The sequence below is a fragment of the Rhinatrema bivittatum genome, chromosome 11, assembly GCF_901001135.1.
Source record: "Rhinatrema bivittatum chromosome 11, aRhiBiv1.1, whole genome shotgun sequence".
In the NCBI taxonomy this organism is placed as follows: domain Eukaryota; kingdom Metazoa; phylum Chordata; class Amphibia; order Gymnophiona; family Rhinatrematidae; genus Rhinatrema; species Rhinatrema bivittatum.
In genome coordinates, this window is record NC_042625.1 from 47,077,067 (window position 1) to 47,098,049 (window position 20,983).

At 44.7% G+C, this 20,983-nt stretch overlaps 1 protein-coding gene across 3 annotated transcripts in view; it reads left to right on the forward strand.

The window, feature by feature from the left end:
- ARVCF (ARVCF delta catenin family member) overlaps positions 1–20,983 on the forward strand; it is a 743,011-nt gene that overhangs the window by 106,476 nt on the left and 615,552 nt on the right. For all 3 annotated transcript variants that reach the window (XM_029572000.1, XM_029572001.1, XM_029572002.1), the window contains exon 2: positions 16,343–16,387. The gene's annotated coding sequence lies outside the window, so the exon portion shown is untranslated. The remainder of the gene's footprint in view (positions 1–16,342; positions 16,388–20,983) is intronic.

The window sequence follows — 20,983 nt, forward strand, 5'->3', positions numbered from 1 at the left end:
CCCATATGTGAGGACTAACATCCTGCTGTCCTGTGAGAACACCTGCTACAGGTAAGCAACATTTGCTTTCCCAGATATGCAGGAGCAACTCCTTGAATATTTCATGCATGGGAACTGCTACTAACTTCTTCAGTGCATTCACCAACTGGAGTACTTCCAGCATATATGGTGCCTAGCATTCTCTTCTGTGAGGAGCTGAAAAGGACTAGACTCTGCCATTGTTTGGATGAACCCAATGAAGGGCAAGTCCTCTGGGGGAGACAGACGCCATTCCTCCGGGGGGAAGGCTCTGAGAGGACATACTCAGAAACATCGGAGGAGGACTCTGAAGTATCGTCACTCCACGGATCATATGGAGCTTCTTCCTCGCTGAGATCTCCCGGAGAGGTCAGCGGGGGACCTGTGCTGACTGCCCACGGTCTGGGCCTCGGAAGCACCGGGGGCATGGAGGGCACCGACAACATCAACAGTACTGAGATCCTCGAAGGGCCCAGTGCTGTATCCAGAAACGGCAGTCTAGGTACCAGAGGCCCCAGGGGCCTTGGAAGCACTGAGCCGCCTTCCTCAGAAGAACCATCGATCGGTATAGCCCCCAAGGGGGGGAAGCAACACTGGCCACCTGGGGACTGAGGAACCCCTGGGCATTAGCTGCGTAGGTAGGGCGCCAAGTAATACATCAAGGAGTTCCAGCAGCGGTGCTAGGATCGAGGGTGTGGGACTGGCATCAGTGAAGACACCGATGGGGCCTGCGGCTTGATACCCCCTAGGGCTCGGAGCACTGTCGAGTGAACCCTATGATCCAGCTGCTCCTCAAAGTCTGCTGTGGACATGGCAGGGGGAGGAGGAGCAGGCGCCACCGGATTGCCCTCAAAATGAGGGGGTTCGGTGCCAGACACAGACATGGAAATCAGTGGGGAACACTCGCACCAAGGGCGAAGCCTGGTCTCCGTGTGTCCTGGAACCGGAGCCATGCCCAGATGGTAACCGGTTATGGTGCTTTCTCGATCTCCGGTGCTTGGCCCAGTCTTTTTTCTGCGCCGGGTTGGGTGAAGAATCCGATGTTCTGGAATAGGAGGACACGACAGAGGTCGATCTCCAGTGCCCGTCTCCAGAGGGGAAGCCTGAGCAGGGGTGGATGCTGAGGGTTTGATGTCCATGGGTTCCCTTCAACCGCATGGTGTCAATGCACGGACACCAGCGTGGAGGGCCCCAACTATCTAAATGCGCCTGACGACCCTTAGGAGTCATCTGGTCGCAAAAGCGGCAACCCCAGACGTTATGCGATGCCCCCAGGCAAAGGATACAGACTTCATGCAGATCAGTCAAAGACATGGTCCACGGGTACTGGGGGCATTGCCAGAAATCGGAGAAGGCCATTCCTCAAGCTGACGAGTGGGCATACAGGGCGGATACCAATGCCAAAAAATCCCTGGAACCGACCGCAAAGAAGGTAAAAATTTACCATGCCACCCCACTGACAAGGGGGGAACCGAAGAAGGGGGATCCCCTGTGAAGGAAGTGAAAAAATCACAAGAAGAACAATGAAGAACTCTGAAGACAGAGCAGAGCTCCACCACTGCGAGGCAACTGCACCGCGGAAAGAAAGAGACTGAAGGGGGACCTTGCATGGCCATAGGGTAGTGGCTTGCTGGGCATGCTCAGTGTGCCAGTCAGAGTTCTAGAAACTTTGATAGAAGTTTTCTGTGCCGGGCTCCATCTGATGATGTCACCTATGTGTGCAGACTACCATCCTAATTGTCCGAGGAGAAACAGGATCTCTGAGGGGAGAGGAAGGGATTGTAAAGCTGAGCAGGAAGCATGGATGGACAGACTGGAAGAGCCATATGATGATTATTTACCATCATGTTTTACAGATGTGCATTGTTGGGTTTTTTGGGTTTTTTTTCGTTTTGGGCTTCGTTTTCGGGCCCCCGTGGGAAACTTTGTTTTTCCTGCGGTTTGGATTTTTTTTTCCCATGGGCCCCCAATTTTCGGGTTAGCGCGTTATAACATTTTAAAGTTAGTGCGTACTAACGGGGCTTAGTGCATTCTAACCCGAAATACGAAATTTTGGAAAAATTATTTTTGGTTTTCGTTGCCCTCAAACCATGCCGAATTAGACAATTTCGTTGAAATTGTCTAATTCGGGAACAACGAATACACATCTCTATCATGTTTTATGTTTCTGTGGTGTAACCCTAGTCTCTGTACTAGAACTGGCTCTTTTCAAAATCCTTGTTCAGCAATATGCCTAATAAGTTGAGGAAAGCATTTGTTTTAAGAATGGACAAAAATCTGTAAGAGGAGACACGCTGGAAGGAGTGGAAGCAAAGAAAAGGGTTTTTAAAAACCTGGAAGAATGGTCAAGAGTTTTGAAGAATGAGCTTCAGTGCTAAAAAGTGTAAATTCCATTATTTGAGAAATAAAAATCCATTAACCACCTTCTAATTTTAGAAGGGCAAGACCTGGAAACTATCAAACAGGGAAGAAATATGGGAATAATCATCTTGCTGGACTTGTCCATTAAAACGAGAAGCACACTTCTGGGTTGGAACACAAAGGTTGGCTCCCATGCAGCTTTCAGGGAGCATTGCTAGTGAGACCCCAAATTTAATATGAAATCAGTGCAAGGTTTTACGTGTTAACTTAAAATTTGTGAAGTAGTTAATATACTATTCCAAATGCATTCTCATGATACAAACTGAAGTTTTAAAAGCTACTTGCTTTTGTGCATATAAATCTTTTTCTGTATACACACACCATTATGTTAGTTTCATCGATCTTTGTAATGCATGCAGAATTATATGCGGTCTCCTGAGAGCTTTTAGGCAGATCTCATCTTTCACAGACTTTTGGTTTGTTGTTAACGTGCACCATAAGCCATGTCCTGTTTTTCTGAAGGCCTGCTAGGCAGTTAGGTGTGGTTAATTGATTCCAACGGATCTGTTTTAATCCACAGATCCCCTGTTGTCCGATCCTAAATTAGAACACACTCTGCTGCTGGTAAGCTGTGTATGCCATATAATTAAGACTTACGAAGACTGGGAATTTTTACTTTACAAGGCTTTCAGGTCACTGGGGGCTCTGAACTGCTGGCAGTGCCAGTTTCCTGCTGCTGCCTCTGGTAGCTTTGTCGGCACAGTGATTTCCACAGCTATTGGTGGTAGAATGAGGATGGCGTTGTTTGGCCACTTGAAAACATGTGAGGCTCCAAACCTTGCAAAGTAAAAATCTCCAAATTCTTATAAGCCCTACACAGAATAACCCTGGTCTGCTTTACAGAGATCTATAGTTCTTTAAACGGTTTAAGGAAATTATCTAGATTGTGTTGTATGATATTGGACATCAGTGGCATACTTTTTTACATTAGGGGTTCTAAATCTCAAGATATTTTTAGCATTTTTTCACATTTGACATCCTGCATTATTGCAGTTAACTGGATACATTTTAGCTAATTTTCTATGAAGTAGCACCTTGGTGTTTGATAGTAATTTCTAAGATGGTTTCCAGCTCCTTTGTAAAGCCTTCATAAAGTGGTGCTTTAGAATCAAGTATGTCTTACATACTACAACTAATAATTGGTTAGATTTGATCTATGCTTGTATGAGTAGTTTTTAGGTTTTTAACAAATGCCAGATTTAGAGATAGGAAGGTGAAGAACTTCACATACATGATTTGATTTCTTCAGTATAACTATTTTTTTCTGAATGCTGATCAGTTTCAAACTTGTTTTGTAAATGATCCTTTTCCCTGTTAGCAAATGACGCACTATCCTTCAGGTCCATTTTTTAAATGTATTATTCTATGCTATGCAGTGACATCGACTGGAGGGGATTCAATAAATGTGCCATCCCTTCCCTTGTCCTTCACCCCTGATCTCTTGCAGCTGGAAGGAATCAGGTGAGCAGAACTCATCTGCTGCTGCTTCCTCTGCTGACTCCCCTCTGCAGTCTGAACCATTCAGGTCCCTTCAGGAGATTACGGGGCCCCTGCATGGTTCCAACTGCAGAGGGAAGCTGGTAGGGAGGAAAGGAACAGCACGGAGGTAAAGTGCTGCTCGGTAAATTCTCTTTCCAGCTGGAGAAAGTGGTGGGGAAGGATAGATAAGATTTTGTTTGGCGGGGGCCATCAGCAGCCCTAGAATAACCCAACTCTTCTTGCTACTGATGGCTTCGGTTGGCCTGTGGAAGTATTTGCCGGCACACTGGTTGGGAAACTGTGTTAGGGACTGAGCCTCTTGGGGATCCACTGAATCACTAGAAGAATCTGACAGCATGCCACTGAGGCTGTATATGATTGGGAAGAACTGAACAATGAGCATACAATATTTTCAGAAATCCCAGTGAAGGTGAAAAGTTGCTTCTTATGGAGGAATCCTAGAGTACAGAATCTCAAAACATTAAATTGGGACATTGTGTAGATGCTGATATTTTGTGGGACTTTAGTTCCAGCTGGAGCTTCCACTTCTTCATTGTTCTCTTACTGAAGTAGATATGATATATAAATAGCTTTACATCATGCCTAGAGAGAAGAGTCATTGTACTAGCCACATTAACTTGCTTTTGATTTATTGTTGGGCATATTCTGGGTTTTCATGTGTTCCTAGAAATTTTGAGCCTGATTTATTAAAAGGTTTAGTCTTGAGCACAGGAAAAAACAAAACCATTGCTAAATAATGCCCTTTGATTTTATTATTTTTTGCAATTTAAAAAAATGTCAAGATATTGAATAAAAGATAACAAAGAATCCAAACAAAGAGGAAAAGGAAACATAAATTACATATCCAAATAAATAATTCCTTGCTCATTTACAGCCCACAAATAAGGGGGACCTAACTAAGAAACACATGAGGGCCTGGTAAGCAAAGAAATGAGCGAACTATAAATAGAAGCATGTAGCCCAATTATATTTTACTGCTAAAGCACAAAGCAGTCCTATATATGCCTTGAAGACTAGGGTTCCCAGGTTTCCTGTTTTCTTAGCATATGAAAAGGAACATAATTTTATTATTTTATGAAAAAAAAAACATGGGAGGGTGGAAATGAGGCAACTACAGTTTGAAAATGAAAACAGAAAAAATTATTCTTCAAAGAAAAAGCATAATAAACCTTTTTAAATGTCTTTTCTCTTGGAAGTCTATATTGAGAATTGTCTCAAGGGCTTGCTGGTCTCTTATGCACTAAGGGCCGATGCAATACTTAATGCACAGAAAGCAGGCGCTGAACACTCAGCACCCGCTTTCCTAATGCAACCCCAGGTGCCCCTCCTGGGGGCACCATACAATATTTAAATTAGGGTCGCATTATCAAGGAGGCGCTAGGCTTGCGCATCCCTAGCGCCTCCTTGATAATGGGAGCCCAAGAGTGTTGGCCGTCCACCGGTTAGGAAAACAAACACCGAATTTATCGGTGTCTGTTTTCCTAAAAAGCGCACAGCCAGGAGTTCAGGAAATGGATGCTTGTCCATTGAGCATCCATTTCCTGCACCTGACTGCTGGCGCTTTTTTTCTTTTTTTAATTAGAGTATTAAAGATTTTTTTCTCTTACTTAATATCGCAGTTTTTTCTGCTTTTCTGTACTAGTTTTAGGAGCGCTCAGCTATTAATTTCTGATTGCATTGGGAGTAAATAGTTAATAGCCTCATTCATGTGCTTTTGCATGTGATGAGTGCTATTAGTTTCACTCCGCGTTGGATGTGCGTTGTAGAGGTGCTAATCCCCTTATTGCATAAGGGGATTAGTTAGCGCCTATACAACCCGCGTCCAACTGCGGGTTATACAGTGCGCTCGGTTGAGCACACTGTATTGCATCAGCCCCTAATAGATTTATTGCATCCAGAAGATGCTGCCAGCCTTTGCGATGATTTTGCTACTCATACTTACCTGTCTACCCATCTGAAAATTTCAGGTTGAGAATATCTTAGTTTGTCACTACATAGATAAAACTATTTTGGTTTATTGATTCTTTTGTACAGAGACCGCCAAAGACTGTTCACTAATTACAATATTGCCCTTGACCATATAATAGAACAGTCAAGCTGCCATCTATTCGTTGCTGTTGTGTTGCTTGCATTTTAAATTAATATTTAGAATATGTAGCAGCTTGTTGACGAGTGACAATCCCTTGGAGCCTTGAATTCTAATACGGGCTTAAGTATTAATTTAAAACGCAAGCAACACCACAAGAAACGAATAGATGGCAGCTTGCCGACGGGTTACAGTCTCGCGGAACTTTTATTTCTAATATAAGTAACAGCGGCGTCGAGGAGAAGCTACATCTTTGATTGGATTAAACTGCCCTGGGAAGTTTTTGTCACTTGAGGACAATAGTTGCAGGTTCCAGCAGTTTGAAGTCAAACAGAGAAAGTGGATTTTAATATTAGTCGAAGACAAGCACCAGTCTACATTATACAGTTGCTATTGTCTGACTGTAACTGCTTGCAATATAGGAGTTTAATTAGTTGAACTGAATCCTTTGGTGGATACATAGTATCAACAACATTATTGCAGATAGGTTGACATGGTCTTTCTTAAGGCTTTTTAAATTGAACTTTTTTTTTATAATGCGATAATTCTGTAACAAGTGGCATTATGATATGTGTTTTTATGGTATGTTTTCTGGTCTCTTTTCCTTTTCTTTTTCTCTGTAGATCTTATGATAATACAGCAGGGTGAGATGATATAATTAGTACATTTGCAGTAATATATGATATTATGGTCCAGCAATTATAGTGTAATAACTAAATAAACAAAGGTTTAGATATATGATTGAAGTATTGACTTATTGATTCTTATAACAGACATAGACTTATGTGGAGAGCACAATGTAACTGTACAGAGCAGTCACACAAACTGGCATGCTGTTTCTCAAGGAATCTTATGTAATACTGTTGAGCAGTTTTTTTTTGTTTTAGTTTTGAGCCCAGTTAATATGAGGGAATTTCATGGCTCCTGAGTTAGCAAAGTGAGTGGTGGGCAAAGTATGTCTGTGCCCTTGCCCCCCCTTCTTTACTTTAACCCTGCTGGGAATCTTGATTTGAACCAACTTTTAGCTTGAACAATTTCTAACAGCTGGGATTTCTCTATGGGAAAGAAAGGAATTTAAAAAATGATCCTATTACCCTCCAAACCACCCCATCAGTATTTTGACTTCCTAATCCAGATGGTAGTGAAGTACACTTTGATCTCCAGTGGATACCCTTTAACAAAAAAGCAAAACAAACTCTCTATCAGAGGAATATTTGTAAAGCGGTCTTTCTCTACCAAACATGCAGCCAACATATGTTCTTGTCTTAATGGAATTTGGCTGTAATAAAAAATATATATTGTAAAATAATTACATTAGGACTGTAGACTTAAATTTGTCATAACTAGGGTTTGAGATGTTTGTTTTAAAGTTCTGCTGCATTATTATCATATCATAATGCATTATTATCATATCATTTTTTTTTTTTTTTTAATTTGCACTTTATTATAATTTTCAAAAAGTATACATAAATTATACTCTCAGGAAAAAACATAAAGAGATACATACAAATCTTTAGGAATATTTTCCAATCATTATTCAAAGTAACAACATTATATGTTCTCCTAAGAAACGTGGGAACGAGACCTGTTAATCATAAGGGGAGAAATTTTAAGGAAACCATACTTAAGTAACTGGCTTAACGATTGATGGTTATAATACAGTTATTGATCACCAGACTTTATTGTGGAGCTATGGACACTGTTCTTGCATTCAGAAAGGATTTCAGCTGTTCGATTACAGTAAACGCAAAATTTTCACCTTTACCCTTAGACATCTACAAGGATATCTAAGTAAGAAAGTGTAGCCTAATGCTACTACTTGAGGCCTCATTTTTAAAAATTCCTGTCTCCTTAATTGGGTAGGCCTGGAAAAGTCAGGGAAAATCTTGACCAACTGACCAAAATAAGTTTCAGAAGAATTTTGAAAGAATGCTTTCATAACGTTGCTTACATCTTTTTCAATGACAAATGATACTAATAACGTACCCCTGCCCAATATCTCTACAGCAGAGCTTTCAATAAATTGAGTTAAATTCTCAAATATAGCCTGTTGGTCTCCCTCAATTCTCCTCTCAATTTTAGTAAGGAAGTAGGCCTTATTTATGATGGGCAATTTAGATTCTTCAAATTTCAAATTTTCTAGGAAAAACCTTTTCAATGTGCTTTGTACATCTTCCCCCAAAGCACTAGGAAAATTTAAGAATCTCAGGTTCAAGTGTCTGTTAAAGTTCTCAAGCGCTTCCAGTCTTTTAGATTGGTATGCCAAATCTTTAATCATTTTAACGTCCACCATTTGAACTTGTAAAGTTTTTTTTTCCACCTCTTTCATCCTACTTCCAAGATCATTTATCTGTTCCTCCGTCTTAAGTTTCAGGCTTTGCATATCATTATCCATTTTGTTGTATCTAACATCAGCTTCCTTCACAAATTGCCCGATGGTGGCCATTAACTCCCACAATATATCCAATGTTACCGTGGGTGGTTTGGGGGGAATGGTAAACTCACCCCTTCCCTGTTCCCTCGTTGTATTGGAATCCTCCCGGTAGCTATCTCCGACAGCCTCCTATCCTCCTCGTTCGGGTAAACTGGAGATATTGAAATCTCCCGATCTCCCTGACCCGGCAACACTGCTGTTCCCAGCAGATTCGAGGAGAGCAACGGGGTAGACGACTCGGCTCCCTCTCGGCGTTCCCCCGCCATTGGGGGAGTGATGTCATCACGAGGCGTCTGCTGCCGGAGAGCCGCCTGTTGCCCAGGCGCCGGTGGAGGTCGATGATCCGGGGGACTCAAGCTGACCTCCCCAGGCAGCGCCGAAGCTCCCTCTTCGGATACCGCAGCGGGGTTCCCGTCCCCGACTTTCACCATCAGCGCGGCCATATATTCTGTAATCCGCTTCTGAGGATCAGGCTGCGGCGGATCAGCAGGAAAGACCCGCACTCTGCCTTTCCTTTTAGCGGGCATCTTGGTAAGATCAAGTTCGTTCGGGAGCGTCTTACAGCACGACCGCACTCGCCGCCATCTTGGTCTCTATTATTATCATATCATAATGCATTATGCATTCACATTCTTTGGCAGAGAGAGAACCACTTGGTAATATATTTATCAATGACATGACTCTTCCAATCAGGTGGTTAAAAATCACAGGGGCAGTTTGGTTTTCAATGTATCCACAATTTTATTTGATTGTGAAAAGCAGTGTACTTGTAGCCTACTGCTCACTGAGGCATCTGAAGGCATATTGAAACCATATTTTCTCTAGTGAAAGTCCAAATAGTTGTGCTCTTAAATAAAAATAAATAAATACGTTTCTCGTTCTTCATTCTGACTGACTGTTGTATGAGGCACTAAATCCTTGTTCCTGTACGTACCCGGATCAGTCCAGACAGTGGGTTGAGCCTCCTTTCCAGCAGGTGGAGACAGACTAAAACTTGAAGGATGCCCTATATCAGGACAGAGACTATCCTCTAACCCTTCAGTATTCGTCTGTCTCCAGCAGGTGCAGCATCTCCCCTTTGGTTCTCTGCTGTAGGCTAGTCAGCTTTTTTTCTTCTTTCTTTGCTAGGCTCAAGCAAGTATTTCTTGTCAAAAAAAAAGAAAAAAAGAGAAGGGAATTTTGCCTTCTTTTTAGTGATTTTTCCTGTTTCTGTGTGGGAGATGGTGCCGTCTCCCAGCTCTTGCCCGGCTCAGGGGGGCTTTGCCCCCTTTTGCAGGAGGGTGTTCCCTGCATAGCCTGAGTCCGTGGACGCTTCCAGGTGTGGGTACAGACGCTCTCTGGGCCTCGTTCCCCCCCCCCCATCTGGTGCCGAGAGGGTTTTGAACCCGCTGCTGCGCTCAGTAAAAAAAAAAAGAAAAAAAATTAGTTTTAAACTTTTAAATAAATTGCAGGTACTCACCTACCTCTAACTTATTGCAGTTGACCAGCTTTTTTTCCTTTTTTCTGGTCAGAGTAGGCCTAGAACCGGCAGCCAGACAAGCAGAAGGCAGCAGGTTTCCCTCCTGCTCTCTCCTGCTGTGCAGGCTGTCAGTCTAGCTTTTTTTCAGCTTTTTTTTTCTTTAGCCGCGGCTTAGCTATGTCCTGGCAGGCAGCCTGCCTTTCTTTCTTGTGGGCTGCCTTCTTCGCGTTTTTTGCGTCAGGGCCTCTGCAATGCTTGCCTGCCGGGTGGGGAAGCTCCCTCCTTGGCAGGACAAGCAAATTTAGCCCGGGGCTCCACTCCTCCCAGCATGGCTAGGCCTTTCCCGGGTCGGCAGAGCCCAGGAAAGGCCGCCATCTTGGAGTTTTCATCGGGGCTGATTTCAGTGCTCCCTGGGGCTGGGGGGCCATATTTTTTTGATTTAACCCCCGATTTGGCCCCCGCAGGTCCCCAGGAGGGGGGTCCTGACCCCTCCTTGCCCCCCCTCCCCCCCCCCCCACCGTCAAATCCAGGGTCCCTTTTTCAGCGGATTTCGTCCTCCTCATGCACAAATCTTATTTAGCTAGCTTGCATGAGCAGGACGAAAGCCCTCCCCTTGTCCCCCCCCCGCCAAAAATCCCTCGCTCAGCGCCGTTGACCGCCGGAACGGCTGCTGAGCCCCAGGGACCAGTTCGGGTGCGGGTGGTCCTGGGGGTGCCCCCCCCCCCCCCCGTGTCTCCTGGGTCCTCGGACCCCGCCGCTTCCTCCGATTCAGCAGATGCACCCCCCTAGAGGCTCACCTGAAGCGCATCTTCGACGTTCTGGCCCTCTGGGTCCGAGCGTCTTGCTGTAGCAGCCTCATGATGCGGGCGGGCCTTCAGTGGGTTCAACAGTTACTCTGCGCCTGGGATCTTCCGCCAGGTAAAGCAGAACAAGCCGAACGTCTGGAGGCGGTAACCGCCTACGTATCGGACGCCCTCTACGATCTGGTCCGTGTGCTGGCGAAGGCGATGGTTTCGGCAGTCGCTGCCCGGAGGCTCCTTTGGCTACGCCACTGGTCGGCTGATCAGTCCTCGAAGACTCAGCTGGGCACGCTGCACTTCAAAGGTAAGATGCTCTTTGGCGAGGATCTCAAGAAGCTTATGGACTCCTTGGCTGACAACAAGGTCCATAAGCTTCCAGAGGACTGCCCTAAGTCTTCCCGATCCTTCGCATCCTCCCGCTCTCGCTTCAGGGGCCAGCGTCACTTCGCTTCTCGGGGGCGGTTCTGCGAGGGGGTCTGCTCGTGCTCAGTCCTGGTCGCAGTCCTTTCGTGGCAGGCGGCCTTTTCGCGAGGGCCAGCTTGTGCGTGCCACCACCAAACCTGCCACGCAATGAAGTTCAGCTGACCCATTCCTCGGTCCCTTACCTCGGCAGCCGCCTCTCCCTGTTCTTCGAGGAATGGGTCAAGATCACGTCGGACCAGTGGGTCCTCGACATTATCAGACAGGTACGCTTTCGAGCTCGTCAGGGAACTGCCGGATCTCTTTCTTTTTTCGCCTTGCGGACGGGCCAAGAGGGACGCGGTGGTCCAGACTCTCTCCAAGCTTCTGGATCTGGGGGCGGTGGTCCCTGTCCTGGAGAGGGAGCTTGGCGCCGGCCAGTATTCTATTTACTTCACCGTCCCCAAAAAGGACGGGTCCTTCCGCCCCATCCTGGACCTCAAGAGGGTCAACCGGGCCCTCAAGATTCCCCACTTCCGCATGGAAACCCTGCAGGGCGGTCATTGCGGCGGTCCGTCCCGGAGAGTTCCTTGCTTCCCTCGATCTCGCAGAAGCATATTTTCATATTCCCATTCACCACGACTACCAGAAGTATCTCCGATTCCACATTCTCAAGCAGGACTTCCAGTTTCGAGCTATCCCCTTCGGCCACGCGACTGCTCCTCGCACCTTCACGAAGGTCATGGTAGTAGTAGCAGCGGCCTTGCGCCGGGAGGGGATTCTCGTCCATCCCTATCTGGACGATTGGCTCATTCGGGCCAAGTCGGAGACCTCTTTCCGGTGGGCGGTGGATCGCGTCTTGGAGCTCCTTGCCTCCCTCGGGTGGATAGTGAACTTTTCCAAGAGCAAGCTTCAGCCCTCCCAGGAGTTGGAATTTCTGGGAGCTCACTTCGACACCCGAGTAGGCAAGGTTTTCCTGCCACGGGCGCGCGCCCTCAAGCCGATCGATCAGGTCTGGAATCTGATTGCGCTACCTTCTCCTACAGCCTGGGATTATCTCCAAGTCCTGGGATCCATGGCTTCTACCATCGACCTTGTTCCCTGGGCCTTTGCTCATATGCATCCGTTGCAGAAAGCTTTGCTGTCCCGTTGGCAGCCAGTGTCTGAGCAGTTCCACGTAGTCCTTCTGTTCTTGGATTCTACTGCCGACGAATTACAGTGGTGGCTGTCTCTTCCTCATCTTCTGCAAGGGATGACTCTTCAAGCTCCACAGTGGACGATAGTGACCACGGACGCCAGCCTGTTGGGCTGGGGTGCGGTCTGCCTTTCTCAGTCCACCCAGGGAACTTGGTCGCAGACTCAGTCACGCTGGCACATCAATCGACTGGAAACTTTGGCGGTCCGCCTGGCTCTTCAGGAGTTCCTTCCCCTGGTCCGCGGTAAGAGTCCTGTCTGACAACTCCACCACAGTCACCTACATCAATCGCCAAATGGGCACTTGCAGTCCCCTGGTAGCCTTAGAAGCCAGCCGTCTCCTCGCTTGGGCGGAGCGTCACCTACAGTGCCTTGAGCCTCTCACATCGCAGGCAAAGACAATGTTCAAGCCGACTTCCTCAGCCGGCAGTCGCTCGATCTGGGAGAGTGGGAACTCTCGGACGCGGCCATGGCTCTGATAGTGGACAGGTGGTGTCCCCCTCACCTCGATCTCATGGCAACTCTGCGCAATGCCAAGGCCAATTGGTTCTTCAGCCGCTGGAGGGAGCACGGCGCAGAGGGCATGGATGCTCTGGCTCTGCCTTGGCCAGCGGACGTCCTTCTGTACGTGTTTCCCCCGTGGCCTCTGGTGGGGAAAATCCTCAGGAGAATCGAGCTCCACCGGGGTCCGGAGATTCTCGTCGCTCCCGAGTGGCCGCGAAGGCCGTGGTTCGCGGATCTCATCAATCTAGCGGTGGACGGGCCCCTGCGTCTCGGTCATCTTCCTCGTCTCCTCCGGCAGGGTCCTGTATTTTTTGACCAGGCCGATCGCTTCTGTCTAGCGGCCTGGCTTTTGAACGGCATCTCTGAGGCGCAAAGGTTATAGGGAGGAGGTCATCTCTACCCTACTGCGAGCCCGGAAGCAGTCGACTTCTCTGTCCTATGTGCGCATCTGGAAGATTTTTGAGTCCACGTGTATGGAGGTGGGTGTCCCGGCGCACTCCGCCTCGATCCCTTTGGTTCTTTTCTTCAGAAGGGTCTCTCTAAGGGCCTCTCCTTCAGTTCTCTACGCGTTCAAGTCTCTGCGCTCGGCTCTCTCCTGGGTCGGGTGGATGGTCATGCCTTAGCGGCTCACCCGGACGTGATTCGTTTCCTGAGGGGCATCAGACACCTCCGCCCTCCCTCTCGGGCCACGTGTCCTCGTGGAGTCTCAATCTGGTCCTTCGTGCTCTCTGTGCGGCTCCCTTTGAGCCTCTTCGCCACGCTACGCTCAAGGATCTTACTCTCAAAGCTGTCTTTCTGGTCTCTATTTCCTCTGCTCGCCGCATTTCCGAGCTTCAGGCGCTGTCCTGTCGGGAGCCCTTCTTGTGTTTCTCAGATTTCCGGGGTTTCTCTCGGGATGGTTCCTTTCTTCTTGCCTAAGTTTGTCTCCGCTTTTCATGTCAACCAGTCGGTCGAACTCCCAGCGTTCTCTCTGGAGGAGATTGCGAGTACAGCGGGTGGCGACCTCCGTCGGCTAGATGTAAAACGAGTCTTGCTTCGCTATCTCCAGGTCACCAATGACTTCCAGGTATCGGACCATCTCTTCGTCCTTTGGAATGATCCCAACCGCGCGGTAAACAGGCTTCTAAGACCACGATTGCGCAGTGGTTGAAGGAAGTCATTTCCTTGGCGTATCTTTGTCAAGGTCGTCCGCTTCCTGAGGGTCTGAAGGCCCATTCTCTGCGTTCTCAGGCTACTTCATGGGCGGAGAGTCAATCTGTCTCTCCACAGGAGATTTGCAGGGCCGCCACTTGGACGTCTCTGCACACTTTTGCTCGGCACTACCGTCTGGATGTACACGCTCCAGTGTTCGGTTCCTTTGGGCAGCAAGTGCTTCGAGCGGGACTGTCTCGGTCCCACCCAGTTTAGGGAAGCTTTGGTACATCCCACTGTCTGGACTGATCCGGGTATGTACAGGAAAGGAAAATTAGTTCTTACCTGTTAATTTTCGTTCCTGTAGTACCACGGATCAGTCCAGACGCCCTTCCCTGTCTGTCTTCTGTCCTCTCGAAGCTTATTTTCTTGCAGGTCTGCAGATTTTCCTAGTTTTTCTTTGTGCAAGATTACTGAGCAATTACACCGGAAGCCTTGGTCATTTTCTTATACCAAGTTGATGCAAGAGCGTATAGGTATACTATGTTTTTCTACATTATTCTATATTTGCTCCGTTGAGCTTTATAGTTACTTGCTTGATCCTGTTCTTGGGTTTCTTGTTTTATGCTTTGACAAACGTTATACTGAAGGGTTAGAGGATAGGCTCTGTCCTGATATAGGGCATCCTTCAAGTTTTAGTCTGTCTCCACCTGCTGGAAAGGAGGCTCAACCCACTGTCTGGACTGATCCGTGGTACAAAGGAACGAAAATTAACAGGTAAGAACTAATTTTCCTTTAGCACTTATTTCAATGGCTTGCTCCTGGAATTTATTCTTGCTGTAGTACTGAGCAAACGTTTGAATCAGGAAAACAAAGCCCCATTCCTTTTTTTTTTTTTTAATCATAATATGGTTCAGGTGCGGTTTTAGTTTAGCCTATGTTTTCGATTACATAAAAAATAAGAAGATAGCAGCAGAAAAGGACCCCTTGGTCTACCCAGTCTGCCTATTTTGTACTTGTCTGCTGTGCTATCACAGGTCCCTTCCTCTGCCACTAAGGTCCCTTTGTATCTATTCCATGCATACTTCAGTTCTGCCACACTATTCTGTTCCAGGCCTCCAACAACCTCTCTGTGAAAGTGTTTTTTCAAATTCCTTTGAAGCTTCTTTGTCCTCAGATTTACTTGAACTTTTCACTGTATGGCAAATGCTTCGTTCTGGAACTCTTTATTGTTTTTCTCATAGTGCCCCTTTCCCTTCTAGAGAGTATCTTTAGTGCCTTCAGCCTCCCTATGTATTATTTAGTGCAGCTCATACGTTATTTTGGTGCATTCCTTTGAACTGCCTTCACCTTCATTGCCCTTTTCTAAAAGTGAATTCTGGAACTGGCCAATGTGGTTGTCTCGCCTGAGACCTTTAAAGAGGCATAACTTCCCTCTTTCTACTAGTGATACTTCATTTTATGTCCCTAAGGATACTATTGGCTTTTCTAACCGCTTTGTCACATTGCCTGGCTGTGTAGAGCTCATCAGTTCAGGCGATGAGCCCCAGGCCTCACTCCTGTTCAGTGACTGATTTTACATTAATTCTGTAACTAGAAGCACCAGCTATTTAAATATGTAGTTCTTTTAGGTTAAATATATATATATATATATATTTGTGTTAGCAAGAGTTTTTCTAAAGATCCAGGCATATCTGATAATTAAGCATTCATAATTGTTGGAATGGGCATTGTCAAATGCCGAGAGGAATTGAAGGCTAGAGGTGAAGCAGAGGAACTTTATTCCTGCCAGACTATTATTGAAAGAAAATTTCCTCTCAGAAGAGCGTTTTAGCTATTATAACCTATATATTTTTTTCCAAAAATAATCTGAGCAAAATCTTTAAAAGCTTCTGGCATGACAGCATTGTCAGGGTTGAAAATCTGTCCGGTTGTTCTTGGGCTGGTCAGAGCACAGGTCTTCTGTCCTCATGTTCTGTGCCAGGGCTGCTTGTGTTCTAGGTTCACTATAGGAAATAATGTGCTCCTTCAGGTTACGTCTTGGTATGTTAGAACATCATAATGATCCCTGTCTGTGGCTAGTTGTGCAGAGGAGTCATGCCAGACCATAGACCCAAGGCTTCTGCTCTTATAACACATTTGTTACCAACCGACTCTGATCACAAAGGGTTCTAGTTTCTGGGAAAAGCCACATGTTCCCCGAGAATGCATGTGTTGCTCTTGTTGGTGCACACCTGAAGGCATCATTCTATGCTTGTGATATCATCAGTTCTGCCACATCAGATTGATATGACCAAAGAGCATTCATTTGTACTGTAATCCGTCATACAATGTTTCTAACATTCGTGCGTATGACTCAGATTTCTTACTGATTTTTATTTTTTCTTTTGCCATAGTTTTCTGCGATATGGACGTCAGTGTAATTTAAAAAAAGCTGAAAGGTAAGACTATTAACAACAGTTAACTAAATAATGCCCTTTTCTTTTAGATTAAAATAATTTTAGGGTATTTTTATGGATAACTACCTATGTTTTCCAGAAAACGATTTTGCCCCCTTTTACTTGGGTATTGGGTCAATTGATATGATTTCTGTGATTTAATACAACTGCTTTCGTAAAGATGGGCAAAATGGCCTTTTTCCTTTAGAGTTCTATCATATTGCTTGGGAATTTTCCTCTATACATATATGCTAAGAAAGATCATAGAAGACAGAATGGGTTCCTTTCAGTTGGAGTTAATTTCTGATTGCTTCACACAATCACAAATGAAATGTTAGTGTCCCTTTTTGTATTGCTGTGTTCAACACTGTTAGAAAAAAAAGATGGATCAGAAATGTTCAGGAATATGTTTGGGGTGATTTCGCTTCAGAAATTATGATGCAGAAAATGCCAGACTTCTGGGACAATTTTGTAAAGCTGACCAATGAAAATGTTATTGGGATACTGAATAGCTCAGTGGATTCAAGCAAAGATATCTCAGGGGCATAAGCTGTAGTTTTTTTTCCAAAGCCTAGTGCAAATTCCCCTTGAGCTGGTTGGTAGCTGTCACTTTTGAGAAATGCACAAGATTATTTTACTCAGTGGTGCATGTGGTTAAGTGTTGGAGTTTTTTATGCCTTCTGCACCATAACTTTTTAAAAACAGTTGGAAGGCAGAATGGGCTTCCACCTCCTTCCTTAATACATCCTTCCAAAATGTTTTGTAACTTGCCTGCACCACTTCTTTCTGCTGAAACCTCTTGGGAGGGAGAGGAGTACTGAACCCCAGTACTTTTTCATACCTTTTATTTTCAGTAAGTGTCATTTCATGGCAAATGAATAGCCTTGCAGTAATATTGAAATGTTTACATTCTTATAAAAACAAAAATATTCTTGAACTAAATTGTAGTAATATAAAAACATGGAACAGAATTTAATTTTTAACAGGAAGATGGAAGGTATATTATTGGGTCAGTGTGCATTGTTTTTGTCAGAGTAGATATCATCTGACATGCCACCATTCCTGGTTTGTGGTGTGGCTGGTTGCTATCAGCCTTAGACGTTTGCTATCAAGTGGTCTTATGATGGGGAATTGGTGATCTTAGGATGCCACTGCAGTGTGGATAGCCTTCAAAGTAACACTGTCTGAGTGAAGAGAAGGAGGAGTAGCTTGCAAAACCACAGGCATTTTATAGCTCATCTGCCATCTCCAGTTAATACCCTGCCATGGTCTCCATAATTCTCCTGATGTATGTATGTAGTTCTTATGCATTTTATCAGAAATAACTGCTATAGATGCATCTCAGTAGACTGTGTACTTCAGGATGTCTGTATTGAAAGGTGACCCCCTTATCAAAGTGGGAAATAATATCCAGATAGAACGATTATACTGTGGAGTTGAGTTCTCACCCTGCTAATGGAAAGATTTGGTTTCATCATCATCCGGCAGGGGTTGAATGCAGGAGGAGACTCATAGGAACCTGCCAAGGAATTTCCTTTCTCACTGTTTATAGAGAAGATAACATTTGTATCTTTGTTTATTCATGGACTAAGAATTGTAGAAAACTAATAATGCAATATCTCAGCTAAAATTTGTATTGCTACCCTAAAAATACATTTTGCTCTAGTTAGCTTCAGAATAAAATGGTTGTTTATAGTATGGAAGATAATTTTATGACTCTTCTTAGCATTGGGTGAATAGTGAGTCATATAACAGGAAGGGTGATGGGGGGGGGGGGGGGGGGGGGTAGTATCTTTGAAAACTATTGAAAGAGTGAGTGAATGCCACGGTTACAAAAACAACATTGTGGGGATTGGCCATCTACTCTTTCTGCTGTTCTCTGGCTACTTCATTAGCAGATGGCAATGTAGGGAGACTGGGCAGCTTAGTAATTTTGGACCATGGCTACAAAGTCTTTCATGTCTAGGTATATGGATCAAATTCCATTCTTGCCTATTGCTTACTATGATGAATTGAGCGAACTCCATAATCTTGAAAGACTTTTCAAGTTGTCTCCACAGACTGCAAAATGCTGCTTTTTAATGTAAATATTGATGGTATTTGATATAAATTCTTTTCCATAAGAACATGCCATACTGGATCAGGCCATTTCTTCCATTAGCCTATATGAGGAAAGGGCAGTGTCTCTGGCTCCTGAAATCATAAACCAAATCAACACATTCATAAGAACCCTAATGGTGCATTTTTATGTATGTTGGTCTTCGAGTCACTCGGTCACCAAAGGTATGTAGCATTAAAGAGAGCGTTCAGGGCACTTGTAACCAGCAGTTCAGGCATTCTTAGCATGCTGCATTTGACCTATTGTTGTGGGTTCTGCTCCTGGGGCTTTTTGTTGCCATTTTTGAATGTGAACTGGGGTCAAAATGATGTTTCCCAGTTCAGTTAGCGCAGTATCTAAACCAAAAGGAAGTCATTTTGTTGCAGCAATATAAACTGGTGTGCAGTTGTGGTCCTGATGTCTACAAAGAAACTGCAGTGATATTTTGGGGCTGTCCTCGTAAGTAGAGCGATGTAGCTGGAAGAATACGAATGCTTTTCTCGTTTCCTCTCACCATGAGGCATCCATCAACAGCACTGCATCATCTTTATTGCTTTTATCGAATTGCCCCAAGCCACATTATGTCCTCTCTAACTTTTACTGCCCTTAAGTGCCGTAGATTTCAGGTAATTAGGTCAGAGTTGAATCTGCTGCTTTTAGCAAGGCACAGTAGTGATGGGATGTGAAATCTAGCTCATAGCATAGACAGAAGATTGGGAAAAACCCTTTAGTACATCAGGCTATAAAAACAATTAATTGGAAAATTGTGTTCATGTTGTGTATATGGTAACGGACACAAAAAGAAGTTGAATTAGCACAAATTTGAAACTTGTCAGCTGTAGTGCCAGTCATCAAGGCTTCAAGCATATCTGTTGTTCATTCCTCAGTCTTTCAGATACGTTCATAATTCAGTTATCTAAAATATAAAAACAGGTACATCTCTCATTTACTCACCTCATGCTTGGAGCAGAAAGTGCAAGGCATTCTTGCTGCATCACTTAAAGAATTTCCTTCGGAAAGTTCAATATCAACTGACACTTCATGGTCCAAGCACAGTTCACTGTTTCTCCCACTACTCCTCAAGCTGTAGATTCCTGTTTCTGCAGCCTTCCAATTCTTCTGTCACCTTCTGGTCCCTTAACCCTCCTTTCTTTTCCTGCTGGTTGTCCTTCTCCCACCCTCTAGGCCAGAGATGCTCAAACCGGTCCTACAGGTCCTCCCAGCCAGTCGGGTTTTCAGGATATCCCTAATAAATATGCATGAGAAATATTTGAATATACAGGAGGTAGTGCATGCAAATACATCTCATGCATATTCATTAGGGATATCCTGAAAATCTGACTGGGGGGGGGCCCGTAGGACCAGTTTGAACACCCCAGCCCTAGGCCAGTGGTCCTTCCTTCTCCTCCAGCCTGCCAGTCCCATGGCTTTGCAAAGAGCATTGCAAACAGCAGTCCTTTGCTGCCAGAGCTACAGCGGCAAATTCCCAGTAGACAAAAGCTACAGAGCTGTGTGTGTGTTAGCTATCTATAGATATATCTATATATAGATATCAATAACCTTATATACACATACGTTAGTGTGCATAAGGTTATATGAACTGGATTTTCATCCTTATTTATTTTTTTTTTATTTTGAACATGCAAAAGTAAAGAAGAATTTTTAAAAAATGTATATTCCGTCTTTTGTGATACTTCAGAGTGAATTACATTCAGGTACTGTGATATTTCCCTTTCCCCAGAAAGCTTATAATACATTTGTTCCTGAGGACATGGCCGGTGACATGACTTGCCCAAGATTACAAGGTGTGGCAGCAGGATTTTGAACCCCGGCTTCCCTGGTTTGCAGCCCGTTGCTCTAACCATGAGGCTACTCCTGTGTGTATATATGCATATATAGATATAAACAGTGTGTGCAGGAGGATGTGATTGTCGAGGGCTGATGGTTAGGAGAGCTGGGAGAGAGGATGTTTAAAAAAAAAAAAAAATAGAAAAGGAAAGTAGTTGTGATGCTACCCATGGGATTGTAGCAAAAATAATTTACAAAAACATAGCAAAAATCCTCCAATAACATGAATCTTGCCATCATCTTCACCCTTTTCTATGTAAATTTCAAAGCTTTTCTAATTCTGTTTAGGCTTTTAGACTGTCCAATTTAATTAAAAGTACTCCTGATATTCTCATACCAAATGACGGTTCCATGAGCAGCTAGAAACAATTTTTTTGGATTTATAATGTGTCCTTGGTATGTAATCAAAATCCACCTAATGAATGCTAGTGTTGGAAGCGACATTGTAAAAGATGTCTTCTGTCCTCCAGTTTTAACATTTTTATAGCTGGTATATGAACATCTGGGAGTGTTGTCCAGAGATGGATTAAAACACACAGTAAGATACTTATATGCTTTGATTGGATTCCTCTTCCTGCTCTGCATTCAATGAGTGACCCTGAGCACCTTCCTAACCTCTGTTTGAATACCTTTTTCTTTGCTCATGGCATATT